The sequence below is a fragment of the Anomaloglossus baeobatrachus genome, chromosome 1 (genome assembly GCF_048569485.1).
Source record: "Anomaloglossus baeobatrachus isolate aAnoBae1 chromosome 1, aAnoBae1.hap1, whole genome shotgun sequence".
NCBI classification, from domain to species: Eukaryota; Metazoa; Chordata; class Amphibia; order Anura; family Aromobatidae; genus Anomaloglossus; species Anomaloglossus baeobatrachus.
This window is the reverse complement of record NC_134353.1, coordinates 880713626-880738553: the sequence shown is the minus strand read 5'-3', so window position 1 is coordinate 880738553 and position 24928 is coordinate 880713626. Positions and strand designations below refer to the sequence as shown.

At 61.5% G+C, this 24928-nt stretch overlaps 23 non-coding genes across 23 annotated transcripts; all 23 read left to right on the top strand.

The window, feature by feature from the left end:
* The first annotated feature begins 631 nt into the window (after nucleotides 1–631).
* LOC142258547 (U1 spliceosomal RNA) lies at nucleotides 632–795 on the top strand. The gene has a single exon (XR_012727809.1). It is a non-coding gene; the product is annotated as a U1 spliceosomal RNA (small nuclear RNA).
* A 915-nt stretch (nucleotides 796–1710) lies between these two features.
* On the top strand, nucleotides 1711–1874 carry LOC142258385 (U1 spliceosomal RNA). Its single transcript, XR_012727761.1, has one exon. It is a non-coding gene; the product is annotated as a U1 spliceosomal RNA (small nuclear RNA).
* An 895-nt stretch (nucleotides 1875–2769) lies between these two features.
* Nucleotides 2770–2933, top strand: LOC142258541 (U1 spliceosomal RNA). The gene has a single exon (XR_012727808.1). It is a non-coding gene; the product is annotated as a U1 spliceosomal RNA (small nuclear RNA).
* Nucleotides 2934–3838: 905 nt separating this feature from the next.
* On the top strand, nucleotides 3839–4002 carry LOC142258379 (U1 spliceosomal RNA). The gene has a single exon (XR_012727759.1). It is a non-coding gene; the product is annotated as a U1 spliceosomal RNA (small nuclear RNA).
* Nucleotides 4003–4897: 895 nt separating this feature from the next.
* Nucleotides 4898–5061, top strand: LOC142258535 (U1 spliceosomal RNA). The gene has a single exon (XR_012727805.1). It is a non-coding gene; the product is annotated as a U1 spliceosomal RNA (small nuclear RNA).
* A 910-nt stretch (nucleotides 5062–5971) lies between these two features.
* On the top strand, nucleotides 5972–6135 carry LOC142258373 (U1 spliceosomal RNA). Its single transcript, XR_012727757.1, has one exon. It is a non-coding gene; the product is annotated as a U1 spliceosomal RNA (small nuclear RNA).
* A 905-nt stretch (nucleotides 6136–7040) lies between these two features.
* On the top strand, nucleotides 7041–7204 carry LOC142258528 (U1 spliceosomal RNA). The gene has a single exon (XR_012727804.1). It is a non-coding gene; the product is annotated as a U1 spliceosomal RNA (small nuclear RNA).
* Nucleotides 7205–8119: 915 nt separating this feature from the next.
* LOC142258367 (U1 spliceosomal RNA) lies at nucleotides 8120–8283 on the top strand. The gene has a single exon (XR_012727754.1). It is a non-coding gene; the product is annotated as a U1 spliceosomal RNA (small nuclear RNA).
* Nucleotides 8284–9178: 895 nt separating this feature from the next.
* LOC142258525 (U1 spliceosomal RNA) lies at nucleotides 9179–9342 on the top strand. The gene has a single exon (XR_012727800.1). It is a non-coding gene; the product is annotated as a U1 spliceosomal RNA (small nuclear RNA).
* Nucleotides 9343–10247: 905 nt separating this feature from the next.
* Nucleotides 10248–10411, top strand: LOC142258361 (U1 spliceosomal RNA). The gene has a single exon (XR_012727753.1). It is a non-coding gene; the product is annotated as a U1 spliceosomal RNA (small nuclear RNA).
* An 895-nt stretch (nucleotides 10412–11306) lies between these two features.
* Nucleotides 11307–11470, top strand: LOC142258520 (U1 spliceosomal RNA). Its single transcript, XR_012727794.1, has one exon. It is a non-coding gene; the product is annotated as a U1 spliceosomal RNA (small nuclear RNA).
* Nucleotides 11471–12375: 905 nt separating this feature from the next.
* LOC142258514 (U1 spliceosomal RNA) lies at nucleotides 12376–12539 on the top strand. Its single transcript, XR_012727793.1, has one exon. It is a non-coding gene; the product is annotated as a U1 spliceosomal RNA (small nuclear RNA).
* A 909-nt stretch (nucleotides 12540–13448) lies between these two features.
* On the top strand, nucleotides 13449–13612 carry LOC142258358 (U1 spliceosomal RNA). The gene has a single exon (XR_012727752.1). It is a non-coding gene; the product is annotated as a U1 spliceosomal RNA (small nuclear RNA).
* A 939-nt stretch (nucleotides 13613–14551) lies between these two features.
* Nucleotides 14552–14715, top strand: LOC142258507 (U1 spliceosomal RNA). Its single transcript, XR_012727792.1, has one exon. It is a non-coding gene; the product is annotated as a U1 spliceosomal RNA (small nuclear RNA).
* A 920-nt stretch (nucleotides 14716–15635) lies between these two features.
* Nucleotides 15636–15799, top strand: LOC142258353 (U1 spliceosomal RNA). Its single transcript, XR_012727751.1, has one exon. It is a non-coding gene; the product is annotated as a U1 spliceosomal RNA (small nuclear RNA).
* A 905-nt stretch (nucleotides 15800–16704) lies between these two features.
* LOC142258501 (U1 spliceosomal RNA) lies at nucleotides 16705–16868 on the top strand. The gene has a single exon (XR_012727790.1). It is a non-coding gene; the product is annotated as a U1 spliceosomal RNA (small nuclear RNA).
* A 905-nt stretch (nucleotides 16869–17773) lies between these two features.
* LOC142258348 (U1 spliceosomal RNA) lies at nucleotides 17774–17937 on the top strand. Its single transcript, XR_012727750.1, has one exon. It is a non-coding gene; the product is annotated as a U1 spliceosomal RNA (small nuclear RNA).
* Nucleotides 17938–18832: 895 nt separating this feature from the next.
* On the top strand, nucleotides 18833–18996 carry LOC142258494 (U1 spliceosomal RNA). The gene has a single exon (XR_012727788.1). It is a non-coding gene; the product is annotated as a U1 spliceosomal RNA (small nuclear RNA).
* A 905-nt stretch (nucleotides 18997–19901) lies between these two features.
* On the top strand, nucleotides 19902–20065 carry LOC142258342 (U1 spliceosomal RNA). The gene has a single exon (XR_012727749.1). It is a non-coding gene; the product is annotated as a U1 spliceosomal RNA (small nuclear RNA).
* A 905-nt stretch (nucleotides 20066–20970) lies between these two features.
* LOC142258487 (U1 spliceosomal RNA) lies at nucleotides 20971–21134 on the top strand. The gene has a single exon (XR_012727787.1). It is a non-coding gene; the product is annotated as a U1 spliceosomal RNA (small nuclear RNA).
* Nucleotides 21135–22049: 915 nt separating this feature from the next.
* On the top strand, nucleotides 22050–22213 carry LOC142258335 (U1 spliceosomal RNA). The gene has a single exon (XR_012727748.1). It is a non-coding gene; the product is annotated as a U1 spliceosomal RNA (small nuclear RNA).
* An 895-nt stretch (nucleotides 22214–23108) lies between these two features.
* LOC142258480 (U1 spliceosomal RNA) lies at nucleotides 23109–23272 on the top strand. The gene has a single exon (XR_012727786.1). It is a non-coding gene; the product is annotated as a U1 spliceosomal RNA (small nuclear RNA).
* Nucleotides 23273–24177: 905 nt separating this feature from the next.
* LOC142258329 (U1 spliceosomal RNA) lies at nucleotides 24178–24341 on the top strand. Its single transcript, XR_012727747.1, has one exon. It is a non-coding gene; the product is annotated as a U1 spliceosomal RNA (small nuclear RNA).
* Nucleotides 24342–24928: the final 587 nt, after the last annotated feature.

Below are 24928 nucleotides of genomic sequence, written 5' to 3'. Positions count from 1 at the left end.
TTCGTTTTCCTCTCTCCGTTTAAACCCTTAACTCTTGATTTGGCGTCCTGATATCTTTGCTTGGCTGCTTTGGACACACCGGCCGAGTTCCCCCTGGGCCCGCTGGCTGTGGATTCCTCCGCTGGTGTAGTGACAGGAATTGGCCTTTGGTTCAGCCGGGAGGGGAGCTTTGTAGCGAGCGGCAGCGGGCACGCTCCAAAGATGGCACTTGCGGCTGCAGCAGCAGGAAGTGCACGGCCGGGCCCTTTTTTGCGGCCGCCTGGTGGGGCTGCCGACGTTGAGCCTCCGACGCCGGGCCTCTTCCTGCCGCCCTGAGCGAGCAGCCGGAGCTGCAGCCTTCTGCCTGTTTACAGGCGTCGAACGCACGTTGGGCTCCGAAGCCGCCGCCCCGCTATGCAAATGACTCTGGCTTGCTGTGCATCTTGGACGACGGCCTTCGCCTTGAGCTTGGCCTGCCATGGGGGGGATGGAAGGGGTGTAGCCGGCTCCCAGGCTGCTGGCCTCGGTGGCACCCTCTCGAAGGAACGCCTGGCTTTGGCCCCGGATCCCGCCTCACCCCACCGCCCGAGACTCCGCGATGTAGCGGGCCTGCGCCGGAGGGGCGCCCGTCGAGCCGGCGCGCTCCCAACTCATACTTACCTGGCAGGGGAGATACCATGATCACTAAGGTGGTTCTCCCAGGGTGAGGCTCATCCATTGCACGCCGGGTGTGCTGACCCCTGCGATTTCCCCAAATGCGGGAAACTCGACTGCATAATTTGTGGTAGTGGGGGACTGCGTTCGCGCTTTCCCCTGATTTGCTCTGGTCAAAGATAGACAGATACACGCTGCTGCTTGGGGGGCTCCACGAGCCAACAGGTGTGCGAGTCTCCTTTTGCTGCCTGCTGCGAGGGACTCTCAAGCAAGCACAGCCTGTTGGTGCCCCCTTGTGGCCCCATCTAGAAGCTGCCAAAGGGAAGCCGCTCGCTTTGCTGCTGGCTTTTGGTATCTGGGATTTGTTGTGAGCCTTTTTTAAAAGAGAGGAGGGGAGGGGAGGGGAGGGGAGGGGAGGGGGGGGTTCCTTCCTTGGTCTTTGTTTTTTCGTTTTCCTCTCTCCGTTTAAACCCTTAACTCTTGATTTGGCGTCCTGATATCTTTGCTTGGCTGCTTTGGACACACCGGCCGAGTTCCCCCTGGGCCCGCTGGCTGTGGATTCCTCCGCTGGTGTAGTGACAGGAATTGGCCTTTGGTTCAGCCGGGAGGGGAGCTTTGTAGCGAGCGGCAGCGGGCACGCTCCAAAGATGGCACTTGCGGCTGCAGCAGCAGGAAGTGCACGGCCGGGCCCTTTTTTGCGGCCGCCTGGTGGGGCTGCCGACGTTGAGCCTCCGACGCCGGGCCTCTTCCTGCCGCCCTGAGCGAGCAGCCGGAGCTGCAGCCTTCTGCCTGTTTACAGGCGTCGAACGCACGTTGGGCTCCGAAGCCGCCGCCCCGCTATGCAAATGACTCTGGCTTGCTGTGCATCTTGGACGACGGCCTTCGCCTTGAGCTTGGCCTGCCATGGGGGGGATGGAAGGGGTGTAGCCGGCTCCCAGGCTGCTGGCCTCGGTGGCACCCTCTCGAAGGAACGCCTGGCTTTGGCCCCGGATCCCGCCTCACCCCACCGCCCGAGACTCCGCGATGTAGCGGGCCTGCGCCGGAGGGGCGCCCGTCGAGCCGGCGCGCTCCCAACTCATACTTACCTGGCAGGGGAGATACCATGATCACTAAGGTGGTTCTCCCAGGGTGAGGCTCATCCATTGCACTCCGGGTGTGCTGACCCCTGCGATTTCCCCAAATGCGGGAAACTCGACTGCATAATTTGTGGTAGTGGGGGACTGCGTTCGCGCTTTCCCCTGATTTGCTCTGGTCAAAGATAGACAGATACACGCTGCTGCTTGGGGGGCTCCACGAGCCAACAGGTGTGCGAGTCTCCTTTTGCTGCCTGCTGCGAGGGACTCTCAAGCAAGCACAGCCTGTTGGTGCCCCCTTGTGGCCCCATCTAGAAGCTGCCAAAGGGAAGCCGCTCGCTTTGCTGCTGGCTTTTGGTATCTGGGATTTGTTGTGAGCCTTTTTTAAAAGAGAGGAGGGGAGGGGGGGGTTCCTTCCTTGGTCTTTGTTTTTTCGTTTTCCTCTCTCCGTTTAAACCCTTAACTCTTGATTTGGCGTCCTGATATCTTTGCTTGGCTGCTTTGGACACACCGGCCGAGTTCCCCCTGGGCCCGCTGGCTGTGGATTCCTCCGCTGGTGTAGTGACAGGAATTGGCCTTTGGTTCAGCCGGGAGGGGAGCTTTGTAGCGAGCGGCAGCGGGCACGCTCCAAAGATGGCACTTGCGGCTGCAGCAGCAGGAAGTGCACGGCCGGGCCCTTTTTTGCGGCCGCCTGGTGGGGCTGCCGACGTTGAGCCTCCGACGCCGGGCCTCTTCCTGCCGCCCTGAGCGAGCAGCCGGAGCTGCAGCCTTCTGCCTGTTTACAGGCGTCGAACGCACGTTGGGCTCCGAAGCCGCCGCCCCGCTATGCAAATGACTCTGGCTTGCTGTGCATCTTGGACGACGGCCTTCGCCTTGAGCTTGGCCTGCCATGGGGGGGATGGAAGGGGTGTAGCCGGCTCCCAGGCTGCTGGCCTCGGTGGCACCCTCTCGAAGGAACGCCTGGCTTTGGCCCCGGATCCCGCCTCACCCCACCGCCCGAGACTCCGCGATGTAGCGGGCCTGCGCCGGAGGGGCGCCCGTCGAGCCGGCGCGCTCCCAACTCATACTTACCTGGCAGGGGAGATACCATGATCACTAAGGTGGTTCTCCCAGGGTGAGGCTCATCCATTGCACGCCGGGTGTGCTGACCCCTGCGATTTCCCCAAATGCGGGAAACTCGACTGCATAATTTGTGGTAGTGGGGGACTGCGTTCGCGCTTTCCCCTGATTTGCTCTGGTCAAAGATAGACAGATACACGCTGCTGCTTGGGGGGCTCCACGAGCCAACAGGTGTGCGAGTCTCCTTTTGCTGCCTGCTGCGAGGGACTCTCAAGCAAGCACAGCCTGTTGGTGCCCCCTTGTGGCCCCATCTAGAAGCTGCCAAAGGGAAGCCGCTCGCTTTGCTGCTGGCTTTTGGTGTCTGGGATTTGTTGTGAGCCTTTTTTAAAAGAGAGGAGGGGAGGGGAGGGGAGGGGGGGGTTCCTTCCTTGGTCTTTGTTTTTTCGTTTTCCTCTCTCCGTTTAAACCCTTAACTCTTGATTTGGCGTCCTGATATCTTTGCTTGGCTGCTTTGGACACACCGGCCGAGTTCCCCCTGGGCCCGCTGGCTGTGGATTCCTCTGCTGGTGTAGTGACAGGAATTGGCCTTTGGTTCAGCCGGGAGGGGAGCTTTGTAGCGAGCGGCAGCGGGCACGCTCCAAAGATGGCACTTGCGGCTGCAGCAGCAGGAAGTGCACGGCCGGGCCCTTTTTTGCGGCCGCCTGGTGGGGCTGCCGACGTTGAGCCTCCGACGCCGGGCCTCTTCCTGCCGCCCTGAGCGAGCAGCCGGAGCTGCAGCCTTCTGCCTGTTTACAGGCGTCGAACGCACGTTGGGCTCCGAAGCCGCCGCCCCGCTATGCAAATGACTCTGGCTTGCTGTGCATCTTGGACGACGGCCTTCGCCTTGAGCTTGGCCTGCCATGGGGGGGATGGAAGGGGTGTAGCCGGCTCCCAGGCTGCTGGCCTCGGTGGCACCCTCTCGAAGGAACGCCTGGCTTTGGCCCCGGATCCCGCCTCACCCCACCGCCCGAGACTCCGCGATGTAGCGGGCCTGCGCCGGAGGGGCGCCCGTCGAGCCGGCGCGCTCCCAACTCATACTTACCTGGCAGGGGAGATACCATGATCACTAAGGTGGTTCTCCCAGGGTGAGGCTCATCCATTGCACTCCGGGTGTGCTGACCCCTGCGATTTCCCCAAATGCGGGAAACTCGACTGCATAATTTGTGGTAGTGGGGGACTGCGTTCGCGCTTTCCCCTGATTTGCTCTGGTCAAAAATAGACAGATACACGCTGCTGCTTGGGGGGCTCCACGAGCCAACAGGTGTGCGAGTCTCCTTTTGCTGCCTGCTGCGAGGGACTCTCAAGCAAGCACAGCCTGTTGGTGCCCCCTTGTGGCCCCATCTAGAAGCTGCCAAAGGGAAGCCGCTCGCTTTGCTGCTGGCTTTTGGTATCTGGGATTTGTTGTGAGCCTTTTTTAAAAGAGAGGAGGGGAGGGGGGGGTTCCTTCCTTGGTCTTTGTTTTTTCGTTTTCCTCTCTCCGTTTAAACCCTTAACTCTTGATTTGGCGTCCTGATATCTTTGCTTGGCTGCTTTGGACACACCGGCCGAGTTCCCCCTGGGCCCGCTGGCTGTGGATTCCTCCGCTGGTGTAGTGACAGGAATTGGCCTTTGGTTCAGCCGGGAGGGGAGCTTTGTAGCGAGCGGCAGCGGGCACGCTCCAAAGATGGCACTTGCGGCTGCAGCAGCAGGAAGTGCACGGCCGGGCCCTTTTTTGCGGCCGCCTGGTGGGGCTGCCGACGTTGAGCCTCCGACGCCGGGCCTCTTCCTGCCGCCCTGAGCGAGCAGCCGGAGCTGCAGCCTTCTGCCTGTTTACAGGCGTCGAACGCACGTTGGGCTCCGAAGCCGCCGCCCCGCTATGCAAATGACTCTGGCTTGCTGTGCATCTTGGACGACGGCCTTCGCCTTGAGCTTGGCCTGCCATGGGGGGGATGGAAGGGGTGTAGCCGGCTCCCAGGCTGCTGGCCTCGGTGGCACCCTCTCGAAGGAACGCCTGGCTTTGGCCCCGGATCCCGCCTCACCCCACCGCCCGAGACTCCGCGATGTAGCGGGCCTGCGCCGGAGGGGCGCCCGTCGAGCCGGCGCGCTCCCAACTCATACTTACCTGGCAGGGGAGATACCATGATCACTAAGGTGGTTCTCCCAGGGTGAGGCTCATCCATTGCACGCCGGGTGTGCTGACCCCTGCGATTTCCCCAAATGCGGGAAACTCGACTGCATAATTTGTGGTAGTGGGGGACTGCGTTCGCGCTTTCCCCTGATTTGCTCTGGTCAAAGATAGACAGATACACGCTGCTGCTTGGGGGGCTCCACGAGCCAACAGGTGTGCGAGTCTCCTTTTGCTGCCTGCTGCGAGGGACTCTCAAGCAAGCACAGCCTGTTGGTGCCCCCTTGTGGCCCCATCTAGAAGCTGCCAAAGGGAAGCCGCTCGCTTTGCTGCTGGCTTTTGGTATCTGGGATTTGTTGTGAGCCTTTTTTAAAAGAGAGGAGGGGAGGGGAGGGGAGGGGAGGGGGGGGTTCCTTCCTTGGTCTTTGTTTTTTCGTTTTCCTCTCTCCGTTTAAACCCTTAACTCTTGATTTGGCGTCCTGATATCTTTGCTTGGCTGCTTTGGACACACCGGCCGAGTTCCCCCTGGGCCCGCTGGCTGTGGATTCCTCCGCTGGTGTAGTGACAGGAATTGGCCTTTGGTTCAGCCGGGAGGGGAGCTTTGTAGCGAGCGGCAGCGGGCACGCTCCAAAGATGGCACTTGCGGCTGCAGCAGCAGGAAGTGCACGGCCGGGCCCTTTTTTGCGGCCGCCTGGTGGGGCTGCCGACGTTGAGCCTCCGACGCCGGGCCTCTTCCTGCCGCCCTGAGCGAGCAGCCGGAGCTGCAGCCTTCTGCCTGTTTACAGGCGTCGAACGCACGTTGGGCTCCGAAGCCGCCGCCCCGCTATGCAAATGACTCTGGCTTGCTGTGCATCTTGGACGACGGCCTTCGCCTTGAGCTTGGCCTGCCATGGGGGGGATGGAAGGGGTGTAGCCGGCTCCCAGGCTGCTGGCCTCGGTGGCACCCTCTCGAAGGAACGCCTGGCTTTGGCCCCGGATCCCGCCTCACCCCACCGCCCGAGACTCCGCGATGTAGCGGGCCTGCGCCGGAGGGGCGCCCGTCGAGCCGGCGCGCTCCCAACTCATACTTACCTGGCAGGGGAGATACCATGATCACTAAGGTGGTTCTCCCAGGGTGAGGCTCATCCATTGCACTCCGGGTGTGCTGACCCCTGCGATTTCCCCAAATGCGGGAAACTCGACTGCATAATTTGTGGTAGTGGGGGACTGCGTTCGCGCTTTCCCCTGATTTGCTCTGGTCAAAGATAGACAGATACACGCTGCTGCTTGGGGGGCTCCACGAGCCAACAGGTGTGCGAGTCTCCTTTTGCTGCCTGCTGCGAGGGACTCTCAAGCAAGCACAGCCTGTTGGTGCCCCCTTGTGGCCCCATCTAGAAGCTGCCAAAGGGAAGCCGCTCGCTTTGCTGCTGGCTTTTGGTATCTGGGATTTGTTGTGAGCCTTTTTTAAAAGAGAGGAGGGGAGGGGAGGGGAGGGGGGGGTTCCTTCCTTGGTCTTTGTTTTTTCGTTTTCCTCTCTCCGTTTAAACCCTTAACTCTTGATTTGGCGTCCTGATATCTTTGCTTGGCTGCTTTGGACACACCGGCCGAGTTCCCCCTGGGCCCGCTGGCTGTGGATTCCTCCGCTGGTGTAGTGACAGGAATTGGCCTTTGGTTCAGCCGGGAGGGGAGCTTTGTAGCGAGCGGCAGCGGGCACGCTCCAAAGATGGCACTTGCGGCTGCAGCAGCAGGAAGTGCACGGCCGGGCCCTTTTTTGCGGCCGCCTGGTGGGGCTGCCGACGTTGAGCCTCCGACGCCGGGCCTCTTCCTGCCGCCCTGAGCGAGCAGCCGGAGCTGCAGCCTTCTGCCTGTTTACAGGCGTCGAACGCACGTTGGGCTCCGAAGCCGCCGCCCCGCTATGCAAATGACTCTGGCTTGCTGTGCATCTTGGACGACGGCCTTCGCCTTGAGCTTGGCCTGCCATGGGGGGGATGGAAGGGGTGTAGCCGGCTCCCAGGCTGCTGGCCTCGGTGGCACCCTCTCGAAGGAACGCCTGGCTTTGGCCCCGGATCCCGCCTCACCCCACCGCCCGAGACTCCGCGATGTAGCGGGCCTGCGCCGGAGGGGCGCCCGTCGAGCCGGCGCGCTCCCAACTCATACTTACCTGGCAGGGGAGATACCATGATCACTAAGGTGGTTCTCCCAGGGTGAGGCTCATCCATTGCACGCCGGGTGTGCTGACCCCTGCGATTTCCCCAAATGCGGGAAACTCGACTGCATAATTTGTGGTAGTGGGGGACTGCGTTCGCGCTTTCCCCTGATTTGCTCTGGTCAAAGATAGACAGATACACGCTGCTGCTTGGGGGGCTCCACGAGCCAACAGGTGTGCGAGTCTCCTTTTGCTGCCTGCTGCGAGGGACTCTCAAGCAAGCACAGCCTGTTGGTGCCCCCTTGTGGCCCCATCTAGAAGCTGCCAAAGGGAAGCCGCTCGCTTTGCTGCTGGCTTTTGGTATCTGGGATTTGTTGTGAGCCTTTTTTAAAAGAGAGGAGGGGAGGGGAGGGGAGGGGAGGGGAGGGGGGGGTTCCTTCCTTGGTCTTTGTTTTTTCGTTTTCCTCTCTCCGTTTAAACCCTTAACTCTTGATTTGGCGTCCTGATATCTTTGCTTGGCTGCTTTGGACACACCGGCCGAGTTCCCCCTGGGCCCGCTGGCTGTGGATTCCTCCGCTGGTGTAGTGACAGGAATTGGCCTTTGGTTCAGCCGGGAGGGGAGCTTTGTAGCGAGCGGCAGCGGGCACGCTCCAAAGATGGCACTTGCGGCTGCAGCAGCAGGAAGTGCACGGCCGGGCCCTTTTTTGCGGCCGCCTGGTGGGGCTGCCGACGTTGAGCCTCCGACGCCGGGCCTCTTCCTGCCGCCCTGAGCGAGCAGCCGGAGCTGCAGCCTTCTGCCTGTTTACAGGCGTCGAACGCACGTTGGGCTCCGAAGCCGCCGCCCCGCTATGCAAATGACTCTGGCTTGCTGTGCATCTTGGACGACGGCCTTCGCCTTGAGCTTGGCCTGCCATGGGGGGGATGGAAGGGGTGTAGCCGGCTCCCAGGCTGCTGGCCTCGGTGGCACCCTCTCGAAGGAACGCCTGGCTTTGGCCCCGGATCCCGCCTCACCCCACCGCCCGAGACTCCGCGATGTAGCGGGCCTGCGCCGGAGGGGCGCCCGTCGAGCCGGCGCGCTCCCAACTCATACTTACCTGGCAGGGGAGATACCATGATCACTAAGGTGGTTCTCCCAGGGTGAGGCTCATCCATTGCACTCCGGGTGTGCTGACCCCTGCGATTTCCCCAAATGCGGGAAACTCGACTGCATAATTTGTGGTAGTGGGGGACTGCGTTCGCGCTTTCCCCTGATTTGCTCTGGTCAAAGATAGACAGATACACGCTGCTGCTTGGGGGGCTCCACGAGCCAACAGGTGTGCGAGTCTCCTTTTGCTGCCTGCTGCGAGGGACTCTCAAGCAAGCACAGCCTGTTGGTGCCCCCTTGTGGCCCCATCTAGAAGCTGCCAAAGGGAAGCCGCTCGCTTTGCTGCTGGCTTTTGGTATCTGGGATTTGTTGTGAGCCTTTTTTAAAAGAGAGGAGGGGAGGGGGGGGTTCCTTCCTTGGTCTTTGTTTTTTCGTTTTCCTCTCTCCGTTTAAACCCTTAACTCTTGATTTGGCGTCCTGATATCTTTGCTTGGCTGCTTTGGACACACCGGCCGAGTTCCCCCTGGGCCCGCTGGCTGTGGATTCCTCCGCTGGTGTAGTGACAGGAATTGGCCTTTGGTTCAGCCGGGAGGGGAGCTTTGTAGCGAGCGGCAGCGGGCACGCTCCAAAGATGGCACTTGCGGCTGCAGCAGCAGGAAGTGCACGGCCGGGCCCTTTTTTGCGGCCGCCTGGTGGGGCTGCCGACGTTGAGCCTCCGACGCCGGGCCTCTTCCTGCCGCCCTGAGCGAGCAGCCGGAGCTGCAGCCTTCTGCCTGTTTACAGGCGTCGAACGCACGTTGGGCTCCGAAGCCGCCGCCCCGCTATGCAAATGACTCTGGCTTGCTGTGCATCTTGGACGACGGCCTTCGCCTTGAGCTTGGCCTGCCATGGGGGGGATGGAAGGGGTGTAGCCGGCTCCCAGGCTGCTGGCCTCGGTGGCACCCTCTCGAAGGAACGCCTGGCTTTGGCCCCGGATCCCGCCTCACCCCACCGCCCGAGACTCCGCGATGTAGCGGGCCTGCGCCGGAGGGGCGCCCGTCGAGCCGGCGCGCTCCCAACTCATACTTACCTGGCAGGGGAGATACCATGATCACTAAGGTGGTTCTCCCAGGGTGAGGCTCATCCATTGCACGCCGGGTGTGCTGACCCCTGCGATTTCCCCAAATGCGGGAAACTCGACTGCATAATTTGTGGTAGTGGGGGACTGCGTTCGCGCTTTCCCCTGATTTGCTCTGGTCAAAGATAGACAGATACACGCTGCTGCTTGGGGGGCTCCACGAGCCAACAGGTGTGCGAGTCTCCTTTTGCTGCCTGCTGCGAGGGACTCTCAAGCAAGCACAGCCTGTTGGTGCCCCCTTGTGGCCCCATCTAGAAGCTGCCAAAGGGAAGCCGCTCGCTTTGCTGCTGGCTTTTGGTGTCTGGGATTTGTTGTGAGCCTTTTTTAAAAGAGAGGAGGGGAGGGGAGGGGAGGGGGGGGTTCCTTCCTTGGTCTTTGTTTTTTCGTTTTCCTCTCTCCGTTTAAACCCTTAACTCTTGATTTGGCGTCCTGATATCTTTGCTTGGCTGCTTTGGACACACCGGCCGAGTTCCCCCTGGGCCCGCTGGCTGTGGATTCCTCTGCTGGTGTAGTGACAGGAATTGGCCTTTGGTTCAGCCGGGAGGGGAGCTTTGTAGCGAGCGGCAGCGGGCACGCTCCAAAGATGGCACTTGCGGCTGCAGCAGCAGGAAGTGCACGGCCGGGCCCTTTTTTGCGGCCGCCTGGTGGGGCTGCCGACGTTGAGCCTCCGACGCCGGGCCTCTTCCTGCCGCCCTGAGCGAGCAGCCGGAGCTGCAGCCTTCTGCCTGTTTACAGGCGTCGAACGCACGTTGGGCTCCGAAGCCGCCGCCCCGCTATGCAAATGACTCTGGCTTGCTGTGCATCTTGGACGACGGCCTTCGCCTTGAGCTTGGCCTGCCATGGGGGGGATGGAAGGGGTGTAGCCGGCTCCCAGGCTGCTGGCCTCGGTGGCACCCTCTCGAAGGAACGCCTGGCTTTGGCCCCGGATCCCGCCTCACCCCACCGCCCGAGACTCCGCGATGTAGCGGGCCTGCGCCGGAGGGGCGCCCGTCGAGCCGGCGCGCTCCCAACTCATACTTACCTGGCAGGGGAGATACCATGATCACTAAGGTGGTTCTCCCAGGGTGAGGCTCATCCATTGCACTCCGGGTGTGCTGACCCCTGCGATTTCCCCAAATGCGGGAAACTCGACTGCATAATTTGTGGTAGTGGGGGACTGCGTTCGCGCTTTCCCCTGATTTGCTCTGGTCAAAAATAGACAGATACACGCTGCTGCTTGGGGGGCTCCACGAGCCAACAGGTGTGCGAGTCTCCTTTTGCTGCCTGCTGCGAGGGACTCTCAAGCAAGCACAGCCTGTTGGTGCCCCCTTGTGGCCCCATCTAGAAGCTGCCAAAGGGAAGCCGCTCGCTTTGCTGCTGGCTTTTGGTATCTGGGATTTGTTGTGAGCCTTTTTTAAAAGAGAGGAGGGGAGGGGGGGGTTCCTTCCTTGGTCTTTGTTTTTTCGTTTTCCTCTCTCCGTTTAAACCCTTAACTCTTGATTTGGCGTCCTGATATCTTTGCTTGGCTGCTTTGGACACACCGGCCGAGTTCCCCCTGGGCCCGCTGGCTGTGGATTCCTCCGCTGGTGTAGTGACAGGAATTGGCCTTTGGTTCAGCCGGGAGGGGAGCTTTGTAGCGAGCGGCAGCGGGCACGCTCCAAAGATGGCACTTGCGGCTGCAGCAGCAGGAAGTGCACGGCCGGGCCCTTTTTTGCGGCCGCCTGGTGGGGCTGCCGACGTTGAGCCTCCGACGCCGGGCCTCTTCCTGCCACCCTGAGCGAGCAGCCGGAGCTGCAGCCTTCTGCCTGTTTACAGGCGTCGAACGCACGTTGGGCTCCGAAGCCGCCGCCCCGCTATGCAAATGACTCTGGCTTGCTGTGCATCTTGGACGACGGCCTTCGCCTTGAGCTTGGCCTGCCATGGGGGGGATGGAAGGGGTGTAGCCGGCTCCCAGGCTGCTGGCCTCGGTGGCACCCTCTCGAAGGAACGCCTGGCTTTGGCCCCGGATCCCGCCTCACCCCACCGCCCGAGACTCCGCGATGTAGCGGGCCTGCGCCGGAGGGGCGCCCGTCGAGCCGGCGCGCTCCCAACTCATACTTACCTGGCAGGGGAGATACCATGATCACTAAGGTGGTTCTCCCAGGGTGAGGCTCATCCATTGCACGCCGGGTGTGCTGACCCCTGCGATTTCCCCAAATGCGGGAAACTCGACTGCATAATTTGTGGTAGTGGGGGACTGCGTTCGCGCTTTCCCCTGATTTGCTCTGGTCAAAGATAGACAGATACACGCTGCTGCTTGGGGGGCTCCACGAGCCAACAGGTGTGCGAGTCTCCTTTTGCTGCCTGCTGCGAGGGACTCTCAAGCAAGCACAGCCTGTTGGTGCCCCCTTGTGGCCCCATCTAGAAGCTGCCAAAGGGAAGCCGCTCGCTTTGCTGCTGGCTTTTGGTATCTGGGATTTGTTGTGAGCCTTTTTTAAAAGAGAGGAGGGGAGGGGAGGGGAGGGGGGGGTTCCTTCCTTGGTCTTTGTTTTTTCGTTTTCCTCTCTCCGTTTAAACCCTTAACTCTTGATTTGGCGTCCTGATATCTTTGCTTGGCTGCTTTGGACACACCGGCCGAGTTCCCCCTGGGCCCGCTGGCTGTGGATTCCTCCGCTGGTGTAGTGACAGGAATTGGCCTTTGGTTCAGCCGGGAGGGGAGCTTTGTAGCGAGCGGCAGCGGGCACGCTCCAAAGATGGCACTTGCGGCTGCAGCAGCAGGAAGTGCACGGCCGGGCCCTTTTTTGCGGCCGCCTGGTGGGGCTGCCGACGTTGAGCCTCCGACGCCGGGCCTCTTCCTGCCGCCCTGAGCGAGCAGCCGGAGCTGCAGCCTTCTGCCTGTTTACAGGCGTCGAACGCACGTTGGGCTCCGAAGCCGCCGCCCCGCTATGCAAATGACTCTGGCTTGCTGTGCATCTTGGACGACGGCCTTCGCCTTGAGCTTGGCCTGCCATGGGGGGGATGGAAGGGGTGTAGCCGGCTCCCAGGCTGCTGGCCTCGGTGGCACCCTCTCGAAGGAACGCCTGGCTTTGGCCCCGGATCCCGCCTCACCCCACCGCCCGAGACTCCGCGATGTAGCGGGCCTGCGCCGGAGGGGCGCCCGTCGAGCCGGCGCGCTCCCAACTCATACTTACCTGGCAGGGGAGATACCATGATCACTAAGGTGGTTCTCCCAGGGTGAGGCTCATCCATTGCACGCCGGGTGTGCTGACCCCTGCGATTTCCCCAAATGCGGGAAACTCGACTGCATAATTTGTGGTAGTGGGGGACTGCGTTCGCGCTTTCCCCTGATTTGCTCTGGTCAAAGATAGACAGATACACGCTGCTGCTTGGGGGGCTCCACGAGCCAACAGGTGTGCGAGTCTCCTTTTGCTGCCTGCTGCGAGGGACTCTCAAGCAAGCACAGCCTGTTGGTGCCCCCTTGTGGCCCCATCTAGAAGCTGCCAAAGGGAAGCCGCTCGCTTTGCTGCTGGCTTTTGGTATCTGGGATTTGTTGTGAGCCTTTTTTAAAAGAGAGGAGGGGAGGGGAGGGGAGGGGAGGGGGGGTTCCTTCCTTGGTCTTTGTTTTTTCGTTTTCCTCTCTCCGTTTAAACCCTTAACTCTTGATTTGGCGTCCTGATATCTTTGCTTGGCTGCTTTGGACACACCGGCCGAGTTCCCCCTGGGCCCGCTGGCTGTGGATTCCTCCGCTGGTGTAGTGACAGGAATTGGCCTTTGGTTCAGCCGGGAGGGGAGCTTTGTAGCGAGCGGCAGCGGGCACGCTCCAAAGATGGCACTTGCGGCTGCAGCAGCAGGAAGTGCACGGCCGGGCCCTTTTTTGCGGCCGCCTGGTGGGGCTGCCGACGTTGAGCCTCCGACGCCGGGCCTCTTCCTGCCGCCCTGAGCGAGCAGCCGGAGCTGCAGCCTTCTGCCTGTTTACAGGCGTCGAACGCACGTTGGGCTCCGAAGCCGCCGCCCCGCTATGCAAATGACTCTGGCTTGCTGTGCATCTTGGACGACGGCCTTCGCCTTGAGCTTGGCCTGCCATGGGGGGGATGGAAGGGGTGTAGCCGGCTCCCAGGCTGCTGGCCTCGGTGGCACCCTCTCGAAGGAACGCCTGGCTTTGGCCCCGGATCCCGCCTCACCCCACCGCCCGAGACTCCGCGATGTAGCGGGCCTGCGCCGGAGGGGCGCCCGTCGAGCCGGCGCGCTCCCAACTCATACTTACCTGGCAGGGGAGATACCATGATCACTAAGGTGGTTCTCCCAGGGTGAGGCTCATCCATTGCACTCCGGGTGTGCTGACCCCTGCGATTTCCCCAAATGCGGGAAACTCGACTGCATAATTTGTGGTAGTGGGGGACTGCGTTCGCGCTTTCCCCTGATTTGCTCTGGTCAAAGATAGACAGATACACGCTGCTGCTTGGGGGGCTCCACGAGCCAACAGGTGTGCGAGTCTCCTTTTGCTGCCTGCTGCGAGGGACTCTCAAGCAAGCACAGCCTGTTGGTGCCCCCTTGTGGCCCCATCTAGAAGCTGCCAAAGGGAAGCCGCTCGCTTTGCTGCTGGCTTTTGGTATCTGGGATTTGTTGTGAGCCTTTTTTAAAAGAGAGGAGGGAGGGGAGGGGAGGGGAGGGGAGGGGAGGGGAGGGGAGGGGAGGGGAGGGGGGGGTTCCTTCCTTGGTCTTTGTTTTTTCGTTTTCCTCTCTCCGTTTAAACCCTTAACTCTTGATTTGGCGTCCTGATATCTTTGCTTGGCTGCTTTGGACACACCGGCCGAGTTCCCCCTGGGCCCGCTGGCTGTGGATTCCTCCGCTGGTGTAGTGACAGGAATTGGCCTTTGGTTCAGCCGGGAGGGGAGCTTTGTAGCGAGCGGCAGCGGGCACGCTCCAAAGATGGCACTTGCGGCTGCAGCAGCAGGAAGTGCACGGCCGGGCCCTTTTTTGCGGCCGCCTGGTGGGGCTGCCGACGTTGAGCCTCCGACGCCGGGCCTCTTCCTGCCGCCCTGAGCGAGCAGCCGGAGCTGCAGCCTTCTGCCTGTTTACAGGCGTCGAACGCACGTTGGGCTCCGAAGCCGCCGCCCCGCTATGCAAATGACTCTGGCTTGCTGTGCATCTTGGACGACGGCCTTCGCCTTGAGCTTGGCCTGCCATGGGGGGGATGGAAGGGGTGTAGCCGGCTCCCAGGCTGCTGGCCTCGGTGGCACCCTCTCGAAGGAACGCCTGGCTTTGGCCCCGGATCCCGCCTCACCCCACCGCCCGAGACTCCGCGATGTAGCGGGCCTGCGCCGGAGGGGCGCCCGTCGAGCCGGCGCGCTCCCAACTCATACTTACCTGGCAGGGGAGATACCATGATCACTAAGGTGGTTCTCCCAGGGTGAGGCTCATCCATTGCACGCCGGGTGTGCTGACCCCTGCGATTTCCCCAAATGCGGGAAACTCGACTGCATAATTTGTGGTAGTGGGGGACTGCGTTCGCGCTTTCCCCTGATTTGCTCTGGTCAAAGATAGACAGATACACGCTGCTGCTTGGGGGGCTCCACGAGCCAACAGGTGTGCGAGTCTCCTTTTGCTGCCTGCTGCGAGGGACTCTCAAGCAAGCACAGCCTGTTGGTGCCCCCTTGTGGCCCCATCTAGAAGCTGCCAAAGGGAAGCCGCTCGCTTTGCTGCTGGCTTTTGGTATCTGGGATTTGTTGTGAGCCTTTTTTAAAAGAGAGGAGGGGAGGGGAGGGGAGGGGAGGGGAGGGGAGGGGGGGGTTCCTTCCTTGGTCTTTGTTTTTTCGTTTTCCTCTCTCCGTTTAAACCCTTAACTCTTGATTTGGCGTCCTGATATCTTTGCTTGGCTGCTTTGGACACACCGGCCGAGTTCCCCCTGGGCCCGCTGGCTGTGGATTCCTCCGCTGGTGTAGTGACAGGAATTGGCCTTTGGTTCAGCCGGGAGGGGAGCTTTGTAGCGAGCGGCAGCGGGCACGCTCCAAAGATGGCACTTGCGGCTGCAGCAGCAGGAAGTGCACGGCCGGGCCCTTTTTTGCGGCCGCCTGGTGGGGCTGCCGACGTTGAGCCTCCGACGCCGGGCCTCTTCCTGCCGCCCTGAGCGAGCAGCCGGAGCTGCAGCCTTCTGCCTGTTTACAGGCGTCGAACGCACGTTGGGCTCCGAAGCCGCCGCCCCGCTATGCAAATGACTCTGGCTTGCTGTGCATCTTGGACGACGGCCTTCGCCTTGAGCTTGGCCTGCCATGGGGGGGATGGAAGGGGTGTAGCCGGCTCCCAGGCTGCTGGCCTCGGTGGCACCCTCTCGAAGGAACGCCTGGCTTTGGCCCCGGATCCCGCCTCACCCCACCGCCCGAGACTCCGCGATGTAGCGGGCCTGCGCCGGAGGGGCGCCCGTCGAGCCGGCGCGCTCCCAACTCATACTTACCTGGCAGGGGAGATACCATGATCACTAAGGTGGTTCTCCCAGGGTGAGGCTCATCCATTGCACTCCGGGTGTGCTGACCCCTGCGATTTCCCCAAATGCGGGAAACTCGACTGCATAATTTGTGGTAGTGGGGGACTGCGTTCGCGCTTTCCCCTGATTTGCTCTGGTCAAAGATAGACAGATACACGCTGCTGCTTGGGGGGCTCCACGAGCCAACAGGTGTGCGAGTCTCCTTTTGCTGCCTGCTGCGAGGGACTCTCAAGCAAGCACAGCCTGTTGGTGCCCCCTTGTGGCCCCATCTAGAAGCTGCCAAAGGGAAGCCGCTCGCTTTGCTGCTGGCTTTTGGTATCTGGGATTTGTTGTGAGCCTTTTTTAAAAGAGAGGAGGGGAGGGGAGGGGAGGGGGGGGTTCCTTCCTTGGTCTTTGTTTTTTCGTTTTCCTCTCTCCGTTTAAACCCTTAACTCTTGATTTGGCGTCCTGATATCTTTGCTTGGCTGCTTTGGACACACCGGCCGAGTTCCCCCTGGGCCCGCTGGCTGTGGATTCCTCCGCTGGTGTAGTGACAGGAATTGGCCTTTGGTTCAGCCGGGAGGGGAGCTTTGTAGCGAGCGGCAGCGGGCACGCTCCAAAGATGGCACTTGCGGCTGCAGCAGCAGGAAGTGCACGGCCGGGCCCTTTTTTGCGGCCGCCTGGTGGGGCTGCCGACGTTGAGCCTCCGACGCCGGGCCTCTTCCTGCCGCCCTGAGCGAGCAGCCGGAGCTGCAGCCTTCTGCCTGTTTACAGGCGTCGAACGCACGTTGGGCTCCGAAGCCGCCGCCCCGCTATGCAAATGACTCTGGCTTGCTGTGCATCTTGGACGACGGCCTTCGCCTTGAGCTTGGCCTGCCATGGGGGGGATGGAAGGGGTGTAGCCGGCTCCCAGGCTGCTGGCCTCGGTGGCACCCTCTCGAAGGAACGCCTGGCTTTGGCCCCGGATCCCGCCTCACCCCACCGCCCGAGACTCCGCGATGTAGCGGGCCTGCGCCGGAGGGGCGCCCGTCGAGCCGGCGCGCTCCCAACTCATACTTACCTGGCAGGGGAGATACCATGATCACTAAGGTGGTTCTCCCAGGGTGAGGCTCATCCATTGCACGCCGGGTGTGCTGACCCCTGCGATTTCCCCAAATGCGGGAAACTCGACTGCATAATTTGTGGTAGTGGGGGACTGCGTTCGCGCTTTCCCCTGATTTGCTCTGGTCAAAGATAGACAGATACACGCTGCTGCTTGGGGGGCTCCACGAGCCAACAGGTGTGCGAGTCTCCTTTTGCTGCCTGCTGCGAGGGACTCTCAAGCAAGCACAGCCTGTTGGTGCCCCCTTGTGGCCCCATCTAGAAGCTGCCAAAGGGAAGCCGCTCGCTTTGCTGCTGGCTTTTGGTATCTGGGATTTGTTGTGAGCCTTTTTTAAAAGAGAGGAGGGGAGGGGAGGGGAGGGGGGGGTTCCTTCCTTGGTCTTTGTTTTTTCGTTTTCCTCTCTCCGTTTAAACCCTTAACTCTTGATTTGGCGTCCTGATATCTTTGCTTGGCTGCTTTGGACACACCGGCCGAGTTCCCCCTGGGCCCGCTGGCTGTGGATTCCTCCGCTGGTGTAGTGACAGGAATTGGCCTTTGGTTCAGCCGGGAGGGGAGCTTTGTAGCGAGCGGCAGCGGGCACGCTCCAAAGATGGCACTTGCGGCTGCAGCAGCAGGAAGTGCACGGCCGGGCCCTTTTTTGCGGCCGCCTGGTGGGGCTGCCGACGTTGAGCCTCCGACGCCGGGCCTCTTCCTGCCGCCCTGAGCGAGCAGCCGGAGCTGCAGCCTTCTGCCTGTTTACAGGCGTCGAACGCACGTTGGGCTCCGAAGCCGCCGCCCCGCTATGCAAATGACTCTGGCTTGCTGTGCATCTTGGACGACGGCCTTCGCCTTGAGCTTGGCCTGCCATGGGGGGGATGGAAGGGGTGTAGCCGGCTCCCAGGCTGCTGGCCTCGGTGGCACCCTCTCGAAGGAACGCCTGGCTTTGGCCCCGGATCCCGCCTCACCCCACCGCCCGAGACTCCGCGATGTAGCGGGCCTGCGCCGGAGGGGCGCCCGTCGAGCCGGCGCGCTCCCAACTCATACTTACCTGGCAGGGGAGATACCATGATCACTAAGGTGGTTCTCCCAGGGTGAGGCTCATCCATTGCACTCCGGGTGTGCTGACCCCTGCGATTTCCCCAAATGCGGGAAACTCGACTGCATAATTTGTGGTAGTGGGGGACTGCGTTCGCGCTTTCCCCTGATTTGCTCTGGTCAAAAATAGACAGATACACGCTGCTGCTTGGGGGGCTCCACGAGCCAACAGGTGTGCGAGTCTCCTTTTGCTGCCTGCTGCGAGGGACTCTCAAGCAAGCACAGCCTGTTGGTGCCCCCTTGTGGCCCCATCTAGAAGCTGCCAAAGGGAAGCCGCTCGCTTTGCTGCTGGCTTTTGGTATCTGGGATTTGTTGTGAGCCTTTTTTAAAAGAGAGGAGGGGAGGGGGGGGTTCCTTCCTTGGTCTTTGTTTTTTCGTTTTCCTCTCTCCGTTTAAACCCTTAACTCTTGATTTGGCGTCCTGATATCTTTGCTTGGCTGCTTTGGACACACCGGCCGAGTTCCCCCTGGGCCCGCTGGCTGTGGATTCCTCCGCTGGTGTAGTGACAGGAATTGGCCTTTGGTTCAGCCGGGAGGGGAGCTTTGTAGCGAGCGGCAGCGGGCACGCTCCAAAGATGGCACTTGCGGCTGCAGCAGCAGGAAGTGCACGGCCGGGCCCTTTTTTGCGGCCGCCTGGTGGGGCTGCCGACGTTGAGCCTCCGACGCCGGGCCTCTTCCTGCCGCCCTGAGCGAGCAGCCGGAGCTGCAGCCTTCTGCCTGTTTACAGGCGTCGAACGCACGTTGGGCTCCGAAGCCGCCGCCCCGCTATGCAAATGACTCTGGCTTGCTGTGCATCTTGGACGACGGCCTTCGCCTTGAGCTTGGCCTGCCATGGGGGGGATGGAAGGGGTGTAGCCGGCTCCCAGGCTGCTGGCCTCGGTGGCACCCTCTCGAAGGAACGCCTGGCTTTGGCCCCGGATCCCGCCTCACCCCACCGCCCGAGACTCCGCGATGTAGCGGGCCTGCGCCGGAGGGGCGCCCGTCGAGCCGGCGCGCTCCCAACTCATACTTACCTGGCAGGGGAGATACCATGATCACTAAGGTGGTTCTCCCAGGGTGAGGCTCATCCATTGCACGCCGGGTGTGCTGACCCCTGCGATTTCCCCAAATGCGGGAAACTCGACTGCATAATTTGTGGTAGTGGGGGACTGCGTTCGCGCTTTCCCCTGATTTGCTCTGGTCAAAGATAGACAGATACACGCTGCTGCTTGGGGGGCTCCACGAGCCAACAGGTGTGCGAGTCTCCTTTTGCTGCCTGCTGCGAGGGACTCTCAAGCAAGCACAGCCTGTTGGTGCCCCCTTGTGGCCCCATCTAGAAGCTGCCAAAGGGAAGCCGCTCGCTTTGCTGCTGGCTTTTGGTATCTGGGATTTGTTGTGAGCCTTTTTTAAAAGAGAGGAGGGGAGGGGAGGGGAGGGGGGGGTTCCTTCCTTGGTCTTTGTTTTTTCGTTTTCCTCTCTCCGTTTAAACCCTTAACTCTTGATTTGGCGTCCTGATATCTTTGCTTGGCTGCTTTGGACACACCGGCCGAGTTCCCCCTGGGCCCGCTGGCTGTGGATTCCTCCGCTGGTGTAGTGACAGGAATTGGCCTTTGGTTCAGCCGGGAGGGGAGCTTTGTAGCGAGCGGCAGCGGGCACGCTCCAAAGATGGCACTTGCGGCTGCAGCAGCAGGAAGTGCACGGCCGGGCCCTTTTTTGCGGCCGCCTGGTGGGGCTGCCGACGTTGAGCCTCCGACGCCGGGCCTCTTCCTGCCGCCCTGAGCGAGCAGCCGGAGCTGCAGCCTTCTGCCTGTTTACAGGCGTCGAACGCACGTTGGGCTCCGAAGCCGCCGCCCCGCTATGCAAATGACTCTGGCTTGCTGTGCATCTTGGACGACGGCCTTCGCCTTGAGCTTGGCCTGCCATGGGGGGGATGGAAGGGGTGTAGCCGGCTCCCAGGCTGCTGGCCTCGGTGGCACCCTCTCGAAGGAACGCCTGGCTTTGGCCCCGGATCCCGCCTCACCCCACCGCCCGAGACTCCGCGATGTAGCGGGCCTGCGCCGGAGGGGCGCCCGTCGAGCCGGCGCGCTCCCAACTCATACTTACCTGGCAGGGGAGATACCATGATCACTAAGGTGGTTCTCCCAGGGTGAGGCTCATCCATTGCACTCCGGGTGTGCTGACCCCTGCGATTTCCCCAAATGCGGGAAACTCGACTGCATAATTTGTGGTAGTGGGGGACTGCGTTCGCGCTTTCCCCTGATTTGCTCTGGTCAAAGATAGACAGATACACGCTGCTGCTTGGGGGGCTCCACGAGCCAACAGGTGTGCGAGTCTCCTTTTGCTGCCTGCTGCGAGGGACTCTCAAGCAAGCACAGCCTGTTGGTGCCCCCTTGTGGCCCCATCTAGAAGCTGCCAAAGGGAAGCCGCTCGCTTTGCTGCTGGCTTTTGGTATCTGGGATTTGTTGTGAGCCTTTTTTAAAAGAGAGGAGGGGAGGGGAGGGGAGGGGGGGGTTCCTTCCTTGGTCTTTGTTTTTTCGTTTTCCTCTCTCCGTTTAAACCCTTAACTCTTGATTTGGCGTCCTGATATCTTTGCTTGGCTGCTTTGGACACACCGGCCGAGTTCCCCCTGGGCCCGCTGGCTGTGGATTCCTCCGCTGGTGTAGTGACAGGAATTGGCCTTTGGTTCAGCCGGGAGGGGAGCTTTGTAGCGAGCGGCAGCGGGCACGCTCCAAAGATGGCACTTGCGGCTGCAGCAGCAGGAAGTGCACGGCCGGGCCCTTTTTTGCGGCCGCCTGGTGGGGCTGCCGACGTTGAGCCTCCGACGCCGGGCCTCTTCCTGCCGCCCTGAGCGAGCAGCCGGAGCTGCAGCCTTCTGCCTGTTTACAGGCGTCGAACGCACGTTGGGCTCCGAAGCCGCCGCCCCGCTATGCAAATGACTCTGGCTTGCTGTGCATCTTGGACGACGGCCTTCGCCTTGAGCTTGGCCTGCCATGGGGGGGATGGAAGGGGTGTAGCCGGCTCCCAGGCTGCTGGCCTCGGTGGCACCCTCTCGAAGGAACGCCTGGCTTTGGCCCCGGATCCCGCCTCACCCCACCGCCCGAGACTCCGCGATGTAGCGGGCCTGCGCCGGAGGGGCGCCCGTCGAGCCGGCGCGCTCCCAACTCATACTTACCTGGCAGGGGAGATACCATGATCACTAAGGTGGTTCTCCCAGGGTGAGGCTCATCCATTGCACGCCGGGTGTGCTGACCCCTGCGATTTCCCCAAATGCGGGAAACTCGACTGCATAATTTGTGGTAGTGGGGGACTGCGTTCGCGCTTTCCCCTGATTTGCTCTGGTCAAAGATAGACAGATACACGCTGCTGCTTGGGGGGCTCCACGAGCCAACAGGTGTGCGAGTCTCCTTTTGCTGCCTGCTGCGAGGGACTCTCAAGCAAGCACAGCCTGTTGGTGCCCCCTTGTGGCCCCATCTAGAAGCTGCCAAAGGGAAGCCGCTCGCTTTGCTGCTGGCTTTTGGTATCTGGGATTTGTTGTGAGCCTTTTTTAAAAGAGAGGAGGGGAGGGGAGGGGAGGGGAGGGGAGGGGGGGGTTCCTTCCTTGGTCTTTGTTTTTTCGTTTTCCTCTCTCCGTTTAAACCCTTAACTCTTGATTTGGCGTCCTGATATCTTTGCTTGGCTGCTTTGGACACACCGGCCGAGTTCCCCCTGGGCCCGCTGGCTGTGGATTCCTCCGCTGGTGTAGTGACAGGAATTGGCCTTTGGTTCAGCCGGGAGGGGAGCTTTGTAGCGAGCGGCAGCGGGCACGCTCCAAAGATGGCACTTGCGGCTGCAGCAGCAGGAAGTGCACGGCCGGGCCCTTTTTTGCGGCCGCCTGGTGGGGCTGCCGACGTTGAGCCTCCGACGCCGGGCCTCTTCCTGCCGCCCTGAGCGAGCAGCCGGAGCTGCAGCCTTCTGCCTGTTTACAGGCGTCGAACGCACGTTGGGCTCCGAAGCCGCCGCCCCGCTATGCAAATGACTCTGGCTTGCTGTGCATCTTGGACGACGGCCTTCGCCTTGAGCTTGGCCTGCCATGGGGGGGATGGAAGGGGTGTAGCCGGCTCCCAGGCTGCTGGCCTCGGTGGCACCCTCTCGAAGGAACGCCTGGCTTTGGCCCCGGATCCCGCCTCACCCCACCGCCCGAGACTCCGCGATGTAGCGGGCCTGCGCCGGAGGGGCGCCCGTCGAGCCGGCGCGCTCCCAACTCATACTTACCTGGCAGGGGAGATACCATGATCACTAAGGTGGTTCTCCCAGGGTGAGGCTCATCCATTGCACTCCGGGTGTGCTGACCCCTGCGATTTCCCCAAATGCGGGAAACTCGACTGCATAATTTGTGGTAGTGGGGGACTGCGTTCGCGCTTTCCCCTGATTTGCTCTGGTCAAAAATAGACAGATACACGCTGCTGCTTGGGGGGCTCCACGAGCCAACAGGTGTGCGAGTCTCCTTTTGCTGCCTGCTGCGAGGGACTCTCAAGCAAGCACAGCCTGTTGGTGCCCCCTTGTGGCCCCATCTAGAAGCTGCCAAAGGGAAGCCGCTCGCTTTGCTGCTGGCTTTTGGTATCTGGGATTTGTTGTGAGCCTTTTTTAAAAGAGAGGAGGGGAGGGGGGGGTTCCTTCCTTGGTCTTTGTTTTTTCGTTTTCCTCTCTCCGTTTAAACCCTTAACTCTTGATTTGGCGTCCTGATATCTTTGCTTGGCTGCTTTGGACACACCGGCCGAGTTCCCCCTGGGCCCGCTGGCTGTGGATTCCTCCGCTGGTGTAGTGACAGGAATTGGCCTTTGGTTCAGCCGGGAGGGGAGCTTTGTAGCGAGCGGCAGCGGGCACGCTCCAAAGATGGCACTTGCGGCTGCAGCAGCAGGAAGTGCACGGCCGGGCCCTTTTTTGCGGCCGCCTGGTGGGGCTGCCGACGTTGAGCCTCCGACGCCGGGCCTCTTCCTGCCGCCCTGAGCGAGCAGCCGGAGCTGCAGCCTTCTGCCTGTTTACAGGCGTCGAACGCACGTTGGGCTCCGAAGCCGCCGCCCCGCTATGCAAATGACTCTGGCTTGCTGTGCATCTTGGACGACGGCCTTCGCCTTGAGCTTGGCCTGCCATGGGGGGGATGGAAGGGGTGTAGCCGGCTCCCAGGCTGCTGGCCTCGGTGGCACCCTCTCGAAGGAACGCCTGGCTTTGGCCCCGGATCCCGCCTCACCCCACCGCCCGAGACTCCGCGATGTAGCGGGCCTGCGCCGGAGGGGCGCCCGTCGAGCCGGCGCGCTCCCAACTCATACTTACCTGGCAGGGGAGATACCATGATCACTAAGGTGGTTCTCCCAGGGTGAGGCTCATCCATTGCACGCCGGGTGTGCTGACCCCTGCGATTTCCCCAAATGCGGGAAACTCGACTGCATAATTTGTGGTAGTGGGGGACTGCGTTCGCGCTTTCCCCTGATTTGCTCTGGTCAAAGATAGACAGATACACGCTGCTGCTTGGGGGGCTCCACGAGCCAACAGGTGTGCGAGTCTCCTTTTGCTGCCTGCTGCGAGGGACTCTCAAGCAAGCACAGCCTGTTGGTGCCCCCTTGTGGCCCCATCTAGAAGCTGCCAAAGGGAAGCCGCTCGCTTTGCTGCTGGCTTTTGGTATCTGGGATTTGTTGTGAGCCTTTTTTAAAAGAGAGGAGGGGAGGGGAGGGGAGGGGGGGGTTCCTTCCTTGGTCTTTGTTTTTTCGTTTTCCTCTCTCCGTTTAAACCCTTAACTCTTGATTTGGCGTCCTGATATCTTTGCTTGGCTGCTTTGGACACACCGGCCGAGTTCCCCCTGGGCCCGCTGGCTGTGGATTCCTCCGCTGGTGTAGTGACAGGAATTGGCCTTTGGTTCAGCCGGGAGGGGAGCTTTGTAGCGAGCGGCAGCGGGCACGCTCCAAAGATGGCACTTGCGGCTGCAGCAGCAGGAAGTGCACGGCCGGGCCCTTTTTTGCGGCCGCCTGGTGGGGCTGCCGACGTTGAGCCTCCGACGCCGGGCCTCTTCCTGCCGCCCTGAGCGAGCAGCCGGAGCTGCAGCCTTCTGCCTGTTTACAGGCGTCGAACGCACGTTGGGCTCCGAAGCCGCCGCCCCGCTATGCAAATGACTCTGGCTTGCTGTGCATCTTGGACGACGGCCTTCGCCTTGAGCTTGGCCTGCCATGGGGGGGATGGAAGGGGTGTAGCCGGCTCCCAGGCTGCTGGCCTCGGTGGCACCCTCTCGAAGGAACGCCTGGCTTTGGCCCCGGATCCCGCCTCACCCCACCGCCCGAGACTCCGCGATGTAGCGGGCCTGCGCCGGAGGGGCGCCCGTCGAGCCGGCGCGCTCCCAACTCATACTTACCTGGCAGGGGAGATACCATGATCACTAAGGTGGTTCTCCCAGGGTGAGGCTCATCCATTGCACTCCGGGTGTGCTGACCCCTGCGATTTCCCCAAATGCGGGAAACTCGACTGCATAATTTGTGGTAGTGGGGGACTGCGTTCGCGCTTTCCCCTGATTTGCTCTGGTCAAAAATAGACAGATACACGCTGCTGCTTGGGGGGCTCCACGAGCCAACAGGTGTGCGAGTCTCCTTTTGCTGCCTGCTGCGAGGGACTCTCAAGCAAGCACAGCCTGTTGGTGCCCCCTTGTGGCCCCATCTAGAAGCTGCCAAAGGGAAGCCGCTCGCTTTGCTGCTGGCTTTTGGTATCTGGGATTTGTTGTGAGCCTTTTTTAAAAGAGAGGAGGGGAGGGGGGGGTTCCTTCCTTGGTCTTTGTTTTTTCGTTTTCCTCTCTCCGTTTAAACCCTTAACTCTTGATTTGGCGTCCTGATATCTTTGCTTGGCTGCTTTGGACACACCGGCCGAGTTCCCCCTGGGCCCGCTGGCTGTGGATTCCTCCGCTGGTGTAGTGACAGGAATTGGCCTTTGGTTCAGCCGGGAGGGGAGCTTTGTAGCGAGCGGCAGCGGGCACGCTCCAAAGATGGCACTTGCGGCTGCAGCAGCAGGAAGTGCACGGCCGGGCCCTTTTTTGCGGCCGCCTGGTGGGGCTGCCGACGTTGAGCCTCCGACGCCGGGCCTCTTCCTGCCGCCCTGAGCGAGCAG